This window comes from Malania oleifera, chromosome 3 (genome assembly GCF_029873635.1).
Source record: "Malania oleifera isolate guangnan ecotype guangnan chromosome 3, ASM2987363v1, whole genome shotgun sequence".
In the NCBI taxonomy this organism is placed as follows: Eukaryota; Viridiplantae; Streptophyta; class Magnoliopsida; order Santalales; family Ximeniaceae; genus Malania; species Malania oleifera.
The window spans coordinates 113,024,564-113,037,290 of NC_080419.1; positions in this window are offsets into that span (position 1 = coordinate 113,024,564).

Genomic DNA, 12,727 nt, shown 5'->3' on the forward strand with positions numbered 1-12,727 from the left:
TAGTATATATATACAGATATATATTTGTACTGGGTTATGTTTTAAATGTTGATTGTGAATATGGATATTTGGATATTGTAATGTTTGTTTTTGGGTTGTTATATAGAACTCTGGTATTTATTTGAGGTTATTTATTTATGTTCCGCTACGTGCATGTTAATTATGGTATCAGATATAGGTGATTGGAATACGTGGCACCCAGGCCCCACTTGGCGGGTTTCTGGGCATCACAGCTGGCACCTGCACGTTTACACTCCTGTACAAGGGAAATTGGACAATAGTTAATAGATGGTTAGATGTGGAGAATTAAATGCATCCCTGAGCCTATAAATTGAGGTTCACATGGAGAAATAGAGAGAGGGAAAAGAGTAACAACAAAAGTAGTATTGAGTAAGAGTCATAGGCGGTAAGAACCAGTAGAGAAAATTCATATTCAGTGAATAACAACACAAGCAGAGCAGAGCAATTCACAAGCAGAAAGGATCTGATACTTAGAAACATACGATTGAAAGGGGCATTAGCACTCTATTTAAAGATTGAAGGAGTGGAAGACAACAGGTAGGTATTTTGAATTATTCTTAATTATTCTTTGTTATTTATTCAATATTCATTCAAAAACTAGAACCGAAGTACTCTGAAATCAATTGAATCCAGCCCGTGGGTTTGGATCAAACCCACTGACCCGACCTGTTGACCTAACCCATTGACCTAGACTTCCTAGGACCCACGTCCACTTATACCTAGGTCCATTGACCCATTGACCTGTCGACTCAGTCCCTAGCACACTATTCATTTTTGAAAGGGCTAGGGCTCAATTTTTAAACTCATGCCTCGTTGCTTTAAAAATAAAAAAATAAAAATAAAAACAGGCCCAAGGCTCAATTTTTAAACTCAAGCGCCACTTTTTTAAAAACAAACAGGCCCAAGGCCTAATTTTTAAATCCAAGTCCTATTTTTTAAAAACAAATAGGCCCAGGGCCAAATTTTTCAAACCTAAAGTTTTTTAAAATGCTGGACCTCATGCCATTTTTAAAACAATCCAAACCCTGTTTTTAAAACAAATAGGCCTAGGACCCAATTTTTTAAAACCATGGTTTTAAAAAAAAAAATGCTAAGCCTCAAGTCCATTTTTAAAACAATCCAGGCCCATTTAAAAAAAAAACAAAAAACAAAACAAAAACACCCCTGACCCAAACAAAACATAGCCCAAACAGTGGATTGAGCCCCTAGTCAACTAACCACCCCTTAACCAAACCAGTGGGTTGAGTCACCTCGAGTCAACTCAAACCCAACTCAGTGGGTTGATTCAGACACTAAACTAGACCCAATGTGAAAACAAAAATAATCCAATCCATACATAGATCAACAAATCCATGAAACTTGCAAAACAAAGACTAAAAAAGAGAGGGGTGAGGCAACTTATCTCTGGAAGAATCCATTGGTTTTCCTAGTTTCGTTTTTAACCTGCAAAACAAAAAATAAAAATAAAGAAAAAAAATCCCAAAGAAGAAGAAAGATAAAGAAAATGAAAGAAAACAAAATAAAGGAAAGAAAATAGAAATCAAAGAAGAAGTGAGGAGAGAAGAGAGATCATAACAAACAAGAGAGAGAGAGAGAGAGAGAGAGAGAGAGAGAGAGAGAGAGAGAGAGCGTTTTGAAAAGACATTAGAAAATAGAATACCAAAACGGAGAGAGAGAAAAGAGAGTGAGGAAAGAAAAAAATATTTGGAAGGAAAAAAAGAAAGAAGAAAGAGTGAGAAGAGAGCAAAAGAAGAGAGAATGCACAAAAGAAAGAGGAAAAGAGGAGAGAGAAATCAGAAGGAGAGAGAGAGAGAGAAAAAAAAAATGATCAGAAAAATGAGAAAGGAGAGAAAAAATCATTTTTATATGGAGGTAGTGGGACACGTATCACCACCGTAGGGTGATACATGGCACATTCTGGTTCAAGCATTTTAATAGCGACGTGGCCTCATTTGGATCATCTAATTTGTGTTTCTTTGGATGGTTGGATTGCTACCACATTAGCAATCCCAAATCACTTTTTCGGGGCCACTTAGAGTTTGTCACGTGGCAGGGATGATGTCATGCTGAAGTCAGCCTCTAGTAGAAAATAAAAACTAAAAATAAAAAAATAATATAAACTAATAAAAATGGGACACGTGTCATCATCAGTACAACGACACGTGTCATAATCTTAGTCGTTAGATCTGTATTTTCTCTGGACAATTTGATTGCTGTTGTGTCATCAATCTCTATCATGTCTAGAGCCACTCAGGGAATGCCACATGACAGAGTGATGTAATGCTGATGTCACCCTGCTATAGTAATTAAAATAAATAAATAAAATATAACTTTGCCACGTGTCACCACTCTGGGTTAACACATGGCCCCCATTTCCTAAACCAGCCAAATTGATCTATTTCACCCGAACCCTTTTTTTTTTTTTTTTTTTAATTTAGTTGCTTTTTTAATTTTATTAATTTAATTTTTAATTATTTTTTCTAATAAAAAATTCCTAGAAAATCAGAAAAAAAAATTTTGAAAAAATCTGGAAAATTGGGGAAAAATTAGGAAAAAAAAAATTTAAAGGTAAGAAAAATACAAAAAAATTTATTTTTTGGTTGTTTCAAGTCGAAAAAAATGAGAAAGTCTTTAAAAATTGAAAAAAAAATTGAAAATTTTTTACAAAAATTTTGAAAAGTCTAGGGATGTTTTTACAAAGATTCTTTTGCTTGTAATTTGACAATTTTCCCCATTTTTCCTGTGTGTGATCCAATGATTTTAAAAAATGCAACGAGGTATTTTAAACTTCACCTATGTTTTGAAGGGGGGGGGGCATATCTAACAATATACCCTTGTTTGGAAGTCTTATTAGACATTCCTAAATCACACTAAGATTTTAGCTTTTGTTAATTTTGTGCATTTATTTGTTTGTTTGTTTTAAAAAGGAGTTAATTAAAGGTTATTGCATTCGATTTGGGGATAATTTATAATTAATTAGGTATCGTTCGTCAAACAGGTGTATAAGGGGGTGCAAATATCTTCCCCTCGCATAACTGAACTCCCGATCTCAACTTTGGCATAAATAAAAAATAAAAATACTGAGACTACTTACTCCTTGGCTTAGGATTAGGTTAGAAACCAATCAAATCAATCAGTAGTAATTAGGTGTTCTAACCGTACCTACATAAATAATATATTAGTGGTGACTCTATCAAATTTTCAATTTTATTATTCCTCACCATCCTAGGACCTTTCTTCAGGATGTTACGACACTATTGATCCCTTTTTTTTTCATCAAAGCTTGAACTCTATGTACACATAATGCGGCCACTAAACTATCTCTATACGACCCTCTTATGCAGTCACTAGTGATGATAGCAATGACACCCTATTTTGACTTTTAGAGAGTGTTTTGTCCTTCAAGAGATGGTCTTTCGATCCTAGCTAGACCCTCCTCTAAGTACATGGATGAGTCTATTCACTCATTAAGCACATCTAAATCACCCTATTTCAATAGGAATCACCGCTACCAATGATAAAGGTGTCAAATCTCTGTTTTCCCTACCTAAGGGTGTTTTGTCCAACTAAACTCATCATTGATACCCTCAAACCTGCTTTAACCATTTCTTGTTAGAGATAGAGCCAGAAAACAGCTAGGAGATGACGCGTTGCTGAGTCAGAAAACGCGTGGAATTATATCTCAATTAAACTCTCCATTATAAACTTTCATTTGTGATTAATTTGATTGTTTTGTATTTAATCATAATGTAACTTCCAAGCCTATATAAAGAGGGCTGTGGAAAGTGAATTACAACAGCACAGCACAGTGCAGAGAGAGAGAGAGAGAGAGAGAGAGAGAGAGAATTGTAACATTTTCCGGCGAGTTAGTGAATTTTGGTGTGTGCTCCGTGGACGTAGGTCGTTATTGACCGAACCACGTAAATTTCTTGGTGTCACTTTGATCTGGATACTCACAGGTTCCTAACATTTCTTTCCTCTCAAAAACAGCCATGCAAAAGTAAAGTAGGTCTTTTTGTTTGTTTTTTTTTTTCTCTTCACTTTAAAGCTCACAAAAACTAAATTTCACATGTCTTCCGCTTGTCCTTATTGTACTTTAAGACCAAACAAGTTCTACCAAAGTATTAATAGATTTACGAGATTCAAATACATAGGAACTATGATATTGATCTTGTTAAGAAATAAAAAAAACCTATTTTGCACCATGAATGGAGGAAAAATTGAAACTTGGTACTAGCATGTATGTGGATGACAACCACAACAAGTTATCAAGGATTACGAAAGAGGGATTCAAAGACCATATCTTGTATCTTTTCTTCTTGTGGCTTTTCCTCTTCCTTTTTCTTTCTTATTCTTGAAGCACTCTCTTTTTTTGTATCTTTAACTTGCTTCTCTTCTTCGTATTGAATTGTTACCTCTTTTCAACTCAACCCGTGTAGCATCTTGTGAGTAATCATGTCTCTTTTTTTAGAGAAATAAGAGAGTAGAGGTTGCCATAATATCTCCTTTTCAAAACATTCCCTTTTAAAATAAAAATAAAAAATTCCTTCCTTGTCCTATAATGACATTCGAAAACTAGTTTTCTTCCATCCCAAGGAAGAGAATTAACTCAATTGAGGATAACCCTATATTTAATTCAATTAGAGCAAATTAAATCCCCAAAAGGTGTAATTTTGAGCACCCCAATTTTGAATTGCACACAAAATGACTTACTCTCGGTGCTACATAAGCGTGTGATTGCTATAAAAAAAATACAAAATTAGAGGTAGCCCCACTCTTATTTATGTGCATACTTGGACTCAAACTCACGTAAAAAGTTTTGATACCGAAAGCTTTAGGCTCCATTTTTTGAAGTATGGAAAATATTAATGTTATTTTTATAAGCGTGAATTTCAGACTTTAAATTTGGATTTGGATGAGTTTGAATAAATCTCAATAAAATTTTGTGTGACATCGTATTCAAATCCAATATAAATCCAAGTTCAATGTTTCTCCAAACATAAGGTAAAGTTATGTTTGATTTTGAAATACTTTTTTAAGAATAAGATGGAATATTATAATGAGAATATAATAGAAGTTGCTGAGGGATTTAACAATTTAAAAATAAATCATTTATTCAAAAGGTTATGTTATTCAATTAAAATGAAATAGGAAAAGAGTAAATATCTTTAAAATAAAATTTGAAAATAATTATTTTTATCTATTTTTTTATTATGAATTCATAAAAAATGGTATATTGCTATTTACTTTGTTTGTTGAAACCAAGTTTTTTTTTTTTTTTTCTAAAAATAAAAATTTTGCAAACCAAATCTAATCCCAAAAAAGAAAGTATTTTAAAAATTATTTTTTATATTCGTCTAAATAATTGTAAAATTAAAACAAATAATAAATTAATGAACTAAATTTAATTCACAAAAAATTAATAAATTATATTTTTAAAATATTTTTAATAATACATGTATAAAGTAAAATACAAGTAAAAAATAATTTTCCTTTTATTTTTTAAATAATATCTTTGTACTCATTAACTTTGTTACGATAATCCAATATTCTTTGTACCTCGTCATTCTTCACTGAGATGATCTAAAGTTTTTTCTTTCGATTTAATTTGAGGTCTCAATTAATTACTCTAATCTTAATGTTTGATTTTTTGGTTGTTATATGTAATTCAAAGTACACATAATATTGTGTCTGGGAATATGGATTTTGAACCATAAATTTAAATTTAAATGAATTTGAACAAATTTCAATATAATTTTATTGTACATTTCATCCAAATTCAATACAAACTCAAATCTAATATTTCTTTCAATATAGTGATAATGCCGAGGCATCCCCATTTAAGTTTGAGGAGAGATCAACTCTTATGTTTGGGCCTCAAAGGCCCATCGCCTTATGTGAAGAAAGGAGAACAAATAAGGTACACAATAATAAACATCATGTTCGCTATCTTTATTAGAACTACGAAAATATTTATAATTATTCAAGTTTTTCATTTAATAATATAATTTTAAAAAATATTTTGTTTGTGCTAATTAAATTACTTACTCGAAAATTACAAGAAAAGAATTATTTACCAAATACCTAAAAAAATTGTGTTGAAAAAGACATATATTTGACATAAATTTAATTTTTATATTGTAAAGTATTAACTTAGGGAACTGTTCTTGCTTGTATAATCTAGCTAGCTCCAATCGTAATGTGATTAAGAATTCTTATGGTTTTTTTTATGGATACTTGAATTCATATATGAAATATTGGCCCGTAAATTCTGGCACAAGGTTAGAATTTTAGCTCATCGAGAATGTATCCGTAGGGCTTATTCGAAAAAAGCCTAGGCTGTAAATAGCCAAATTTTGATACCGGGCTTTTATGGATAGTAAAATTAATAAATGAAGCAATGAATATGTTGAAAACGTGAAGGGTAGGCCCATGCACACTTGCCTAATAAGTAAGACCCATATCCGAGTTTGAGTAGAGGGCCAAGGAGAGGTCCATGACACTGGCCCATTTCTTTTTTGGCCCAGCAAGGACAAGTGCAGTCTTAACTATGAATAAATAAAATAAAAAGAAAGAAAAAAGAAAAAAGACTCGGGCCAAAGATCCAAAATACAATACAATACAATATAAAATTATATTAAATATAATTTAAATTCACACAAACTCAAATTTAAGACTCTTCGTTCGTGTTGTCAAATACAAATGTAATCTCAAAATTTTGACAAAATCTCAAAATATTGAATCATTTTTTTTTACTTATTGACTGAGTATAAGAAGAGTGTTCGTCGCCAAATATTAATTTTTGGAACAAATGTAGAGTTTTTTGAGAAAGGCGGAACAATATAGAAATATAATAAAAATTGTGAAAGTTATAATGATTCAAAATTTTTAGAGAAATATTATTATCACTCTAAAATAATATTATTGACAGTTCACATTTAATTTTTTTATATATTAAATAATAATTTTACCCTTAATTAATTTTTTACAACCAAACGTTAGATCATTCTTTTTCTTTTTTATTTTTTACTTTTTTTAACTTAAAAGGATAAATTTGTTATTTTATGCATATAATAAATAAATGTAGAAAATTAAAATTTTCAAGCATCATAAACGTCTTTTTCTTAATTAAATTAAGTTTTGTTGAATAAGTTAAAAATATTTTTTTTAAAAGACAAAATTTACAAAATATAATTTATTCTATGTGAAAATTTAAATTAATAAATTATTTTTCGCTCTAATTATTTAATTAATTATTATTATAATAAATAAATAAATAAAGAGAACAAAAAAAATTTCATATGCATGTACATTTACATTTGTAAACTCCAATTGAAAAAAAAAAAATTAAATGGCATTCCTAAAATGTCTCACATGCAAACCCCTAACACTTTCACATTTCAAAATAAAGAACCAGCATCCAAAGTTGTCTTGTTCATGCACAATAAATCTTGCTACTTGATCTAATGAGATTTGTTTAAATCTAGTTGGACCAAATAGCGAGATTAAGTCAAGATTATTTCGAGAATTTTTTTTTGAAAAAAGTATTATTTAATATATTTAAAAAAAAAAAAAAGATAAATTGAAAAAAAAACTCCAAAATTTGCATGCCCCCACGAAGAAGTAGTGCCACGAATTAGGGGATAAAAAAAGAAAAAGGCTACTAAAACAACACGCACTCATGGCTAGGCCTCTGTAACACTAGTACTGCCATGCTATCTATGCAGCACTCAGGAATTACTTTCATGGTTTAGTGCTCGTAAGATTAAAGCAAAAAGGCTAAACTCTGCCGCCTTGAAACTAGAACCATCAACTTTTTTTGTCTATAAATTAATAAAAGGGGATGATGTATTGACAGTGACATGCATGCATGGTCACTTAGCTAGCTAGCTAGCTAGCAACTAGCGAGTGCAAGTGAAAACTGGTAGCGGGGAGAGGAAGAAAACCCGGAGTGGTGTTGTCCACTTCAACTCCATCCATCTCAAAAGTGCAAGCCGTCATATCACTCCAGGACCCTTCTAGATCCACGTCCAGCATACATGGCTAGTAGCTAGTTGTCGTTCAACTAGCAGCCTTGTGCAACAATTTAGGAAGTAGCTAGTTGTCGTTCAACTAGCAGCCTTGTGCAACAATTTAGGAAGTAGCTAGGAACCAATCCAATCCACCAATGCAGAAATCCCTCTCTCTCTCTCTCTCTCGTGCAGTATAGGGTTAATTAATTATTTGTAGGTCGATAGCTAGTGGTGGGGTTCTCCTACGACTAGCTACCACTGTTCAGTCTACTAGCAGTAGATCTTAGGCTCCCTAGTCGATCATTAGAAAATTTACAAAAGACATTATCCTCATTTTGCAGCTGAGCTAGCTAAGCTAGGCCTTTTTACGCGTCGAAGCACCATCGGAACCTGGGCATGGCCTGGGCTACACATATCTGTTTGTCGCGAGCTGTATGAGTTTTGGCTTGCCTTCCCGATGTTTGTGCCAAGTGCTCCATCGGGTTTTGCTGCTCTCAACTAGATCCTATATATATATCTTCGAGTTTTTGGATGCTTGCATGGATTGATCAATCATTATTTCTTTTCTCCTTGGTAATTTTGTACAACACCTCGAGGTCCTCAAATATATAACTACATAAATATAATCTAGGTAAATCATGCCCTATATACTAGTAAATTTAGTTGTTGTCATTTGGCCAGGTTCTTGGGTCCTGCACAGCACATTAAAAATAAAAAATAATAAAATAATAATAACTTAGAAGCCTATATTGACCAAGCCTATACATCCCTAATAGAATACAATAGTAACGACAAGATCACAAGAGTCTAAATATCTAAAGTCTCTCTAGAATATATACAATTAATTTAACTACAATAAATAGAGGTATGCATTGGTACTTCGTCTAATTCTCCTATCATCATTAAGTAGTACACTAACTACATTCACTTGGATTGACTAGAGTCGAATAGATTCTTTTTCTTCTAGATGACACAACAAATACATTTAAAGAAAACGAATGATAACAAATTGCATGTCAGGTAGTTATGGAAAAAATTATTTAAACCCTACTCATGAATACTAGGATTGTGCCTAATATAAGACATCCTCACCTCTTGGAGGGGGCAATCTCAATGCAACGAAGTGGTTCCCATCCAAAGGTCAATAGCCCAATGTTGCATAAGACCCCTCAAAGGGTTGTCTCCATAGAACAATTTATTGCCTCTTAGGGTTGGGAACATATTAGATTGCATCCTCTATCTAAGATGATGGTATGTGCTCACTGCTACAGAAATCTTGATGATATGATGACCATTAATAGAGGTTGAATGGAGCTAAAGAGGAATGTCTTAGAACCAAGAACCAATAGATGTTAATAGCAGGCATAATGAGTAGAAAGAGGTGACTTCACAAATCTAGAAATCTTAGTGTCACGACCCAAAAATTTATCTATCTATATATATATATATTCTACATAGAATAAGTCTACTCTGATATCAAATTGTAACCACGTGTGTAATATACTATACATAATCTCTATATACAATACACTATGGTATCCTGTGATGCCCAAAGTTGCACCAGGTACAACAGTACTCAAATGATTCATAATACTCAGCAAAAGCATATATATATATATATATATATAAACATCCATCTACAATATCAGAGTGCTAATTATCATCATAATTTTACATAAATCCCCAAAACAATCCATAATCCATCCTACAACACATAAAATACTTTCTTCTACATCACGATGCCTCATCACTACTTACCCTGTATAATACTTTCAAATCTTACCCTAGAGAGCTCTAAGCCTGGTTACCTAGGTTTCCTGAATTGATAGAAATTATAGGAGTGAGATACCTCTCAGTAAGACGGAATAGATTATTATCAGTGTATGGCAACATGAGTTTTAGTGTTCCAAATATACATCCATTATTGACATTTTTCCTACACTGTGAAATCATGTAAAACTGTACTCTCGCATATATCATACTCTAGCACATAAATATTCCTATATGCTTAGAAGAAATGCCCTAAATGGATAAACATACATTATCATGAATTAACCCCACATGACCATGTTGTGCGGTTTGAATGCAGGACTTAGCCATGGTTGGCCTAACTAGATTAAGTCAACTGTATCTGTATTTGTAACTGTGAGTACAATTTGCCTACCCAACTGGTCCGGACTCCAGGGGGTAACTTTACCCTTCAATGGAAAAATCGACTATATACCACCAATACCCTATCTGAGAAGTGTGGTTGCACTGGTATCTGTGAAGTTACAGTACCGTGCTTAACTATGGTCCATCAGGGTTCTTAAACCATATAATGTGATTTCTAAAACAATATAGTAACATGATTTCATATTCATAATTCAGTATAAAACTGTCATATTATAAATCTGTATATAAGTTACTATAATATTGTAACTCTGTATAATATGTTGTACTGTAGTTCTATATAGAACGCTGTAACTCTATATAATATGTTGTACTATAGTTCTATATATATAGAACGTTGTACCTTTGTATAATATGTTGTACTGTAGTTCTATATAGAACGATGTAACTCTGCATAATATGTTGTACTGTAGTTCTATATAGAACGCTTTAATACTATAAATTTGTATATAACTCTGTCACACTATAGCTTTGTATAAAGCACTATCATACTATACTGCTATATAAGACCATATCCCTGTCTATATATATATTACCATAGAAACTAACAAATTTAGCTATACATAACATTCAAACTCATAACACACAGATTAAGTGATAATTCATGCTATAATATACTGCTGAAAATATTGGTATAACTATCTCTAGGGTTTTACTCAACTCAATAACCCAACTTTCACAAAACATACGCATATCATTTCAAAGTTCCCATTTTCATAAGTCTGTATACTCATGAAAAATACATATATTATTTCTGAAATCACATATTATAATTTAATCAGTTGATTTTATAAAAATGTCTGACATAATCTATTTCCTTTACCTATTTACTGAAAATGTGCATGCAGGGATCCTAAAACGATTTGTGCGGCATTCGGAGCACAAAACCTTGTAGTCATATATTTTAGTTTAATCAGCTCAATCTTGGGATAATAACTATTGCAACATATCTAGGCTCACACACTCCCGTCAACTAGTTAAACTCTAAAAACAACTGACAAATTCATCTTCCTTACCTCAACATTGGAGTTGTGCCTAGGATCACCAAACAGCTAATATACTTGGATTAAACTGTAAAGAATCGACGTCAAGATCCCAAAATAATGTATCTCTGTTGATCTAGGCTAAAATTGGGGAGAAAATTGAAGAAAGAAAGTAGAAGTGCCGCAACCCTAGAGAGAGAGGGAGAGAGTGTTTTAATTTCCTAAAAAAAATGACTTAAGTGCTATTTATAGGCCACTGTCCCAGAGCAAAATCGTCGAAAGTTTCTTGAAACAGTCAATGGTTTGTGTGGAGACCCGGAAAATGGTAATTAATGAAATAATAAAGAAAAGAGAGAATTTAGTTTGGCAAAGGCTAAACCGTCAATGGTTTTTTGTGGAGCTCAGAAAATCGTCGACGGTTTTGAATTACTGCGGCTAGGTAAGGGTAAAATAGTAAAAATAGGTTTGGTTAAAAACCAAATCGTCGATGGTTTTGCTCCTGATCTGTGGCCTATATAAAGCATTCAAGTCATTTTTTCAGAATAAAATATAAATCCTCTCTCTCTCTAGGGTTGTGGTCATCCCTCGTTCTCTCTTCAATTTTTCGCCCAGTTTAAACCCGAATTGAAGGATAAATGACATTTCGAGATCCTAGCAACGATTCTCTGCAGTTTAACTGGAACAACTTTGTAGTTTAGGCTTTTCAAGCACCACTCCAAAACTGAGGGGTAAGGAATGTCACGCCCCGAACCCCGAAATGGGACCCAAGGCTGAAAATGTAACTAACCTATCCCTGTATCTGATAAAACATTCAAAGATACAGTACAATGAATGAGGGTCCGACCCCGTGGGATTCCTAGGCACCCTAAACACATCCAACCACAATCATATACACAACAGAAAAAGGTCATTCTATAACATCATATACAGTATCATACCAAAGTCTATACACGAGCCAAACACAGTTCTATCAAAACATACAACTGGGTGCCCAAATACAACTCAAAATGGCAACCCAAGAAAAATACAATCCTAGCACTTACCCAAGCACTAAACGCTGTACACCGGCCACTACGCTCCCTACACTAGGACTCTAGTTCCGGTTACTCGAAGGACCTGTAAAAATGTACGTACAACAGGGGTGAGACACCTCTCAATAAGGAAGAATATAGGTTATATCGGTGTGTGGTATTTGAGTGTTATCATAATGCAACATACACGCAGTTAAATGCAGTTCAGTACTAGTTTACACAGTGCATACATGCACACATACACATACACATGATCAGCAATCTTGGTGTCGTCACACCCTTTGGCCCGAAGCCAGCTCACGACATATAAAGTTTGCCCGTAGCCAACCCGCGAACACGGCGCCACCAACACATGGCTAGTCCTCGACTCCCTTGGCATTGTACCGGCGCTAACTGGTGGATCCACACCCTTCGACCTGATTTGCCAGAATAGGCTCATGCCCTCAAATATAGAGCCGGACACTCTACATGGCAAGCGATTTCATACGCTCTCAGATATAGAGTCGGA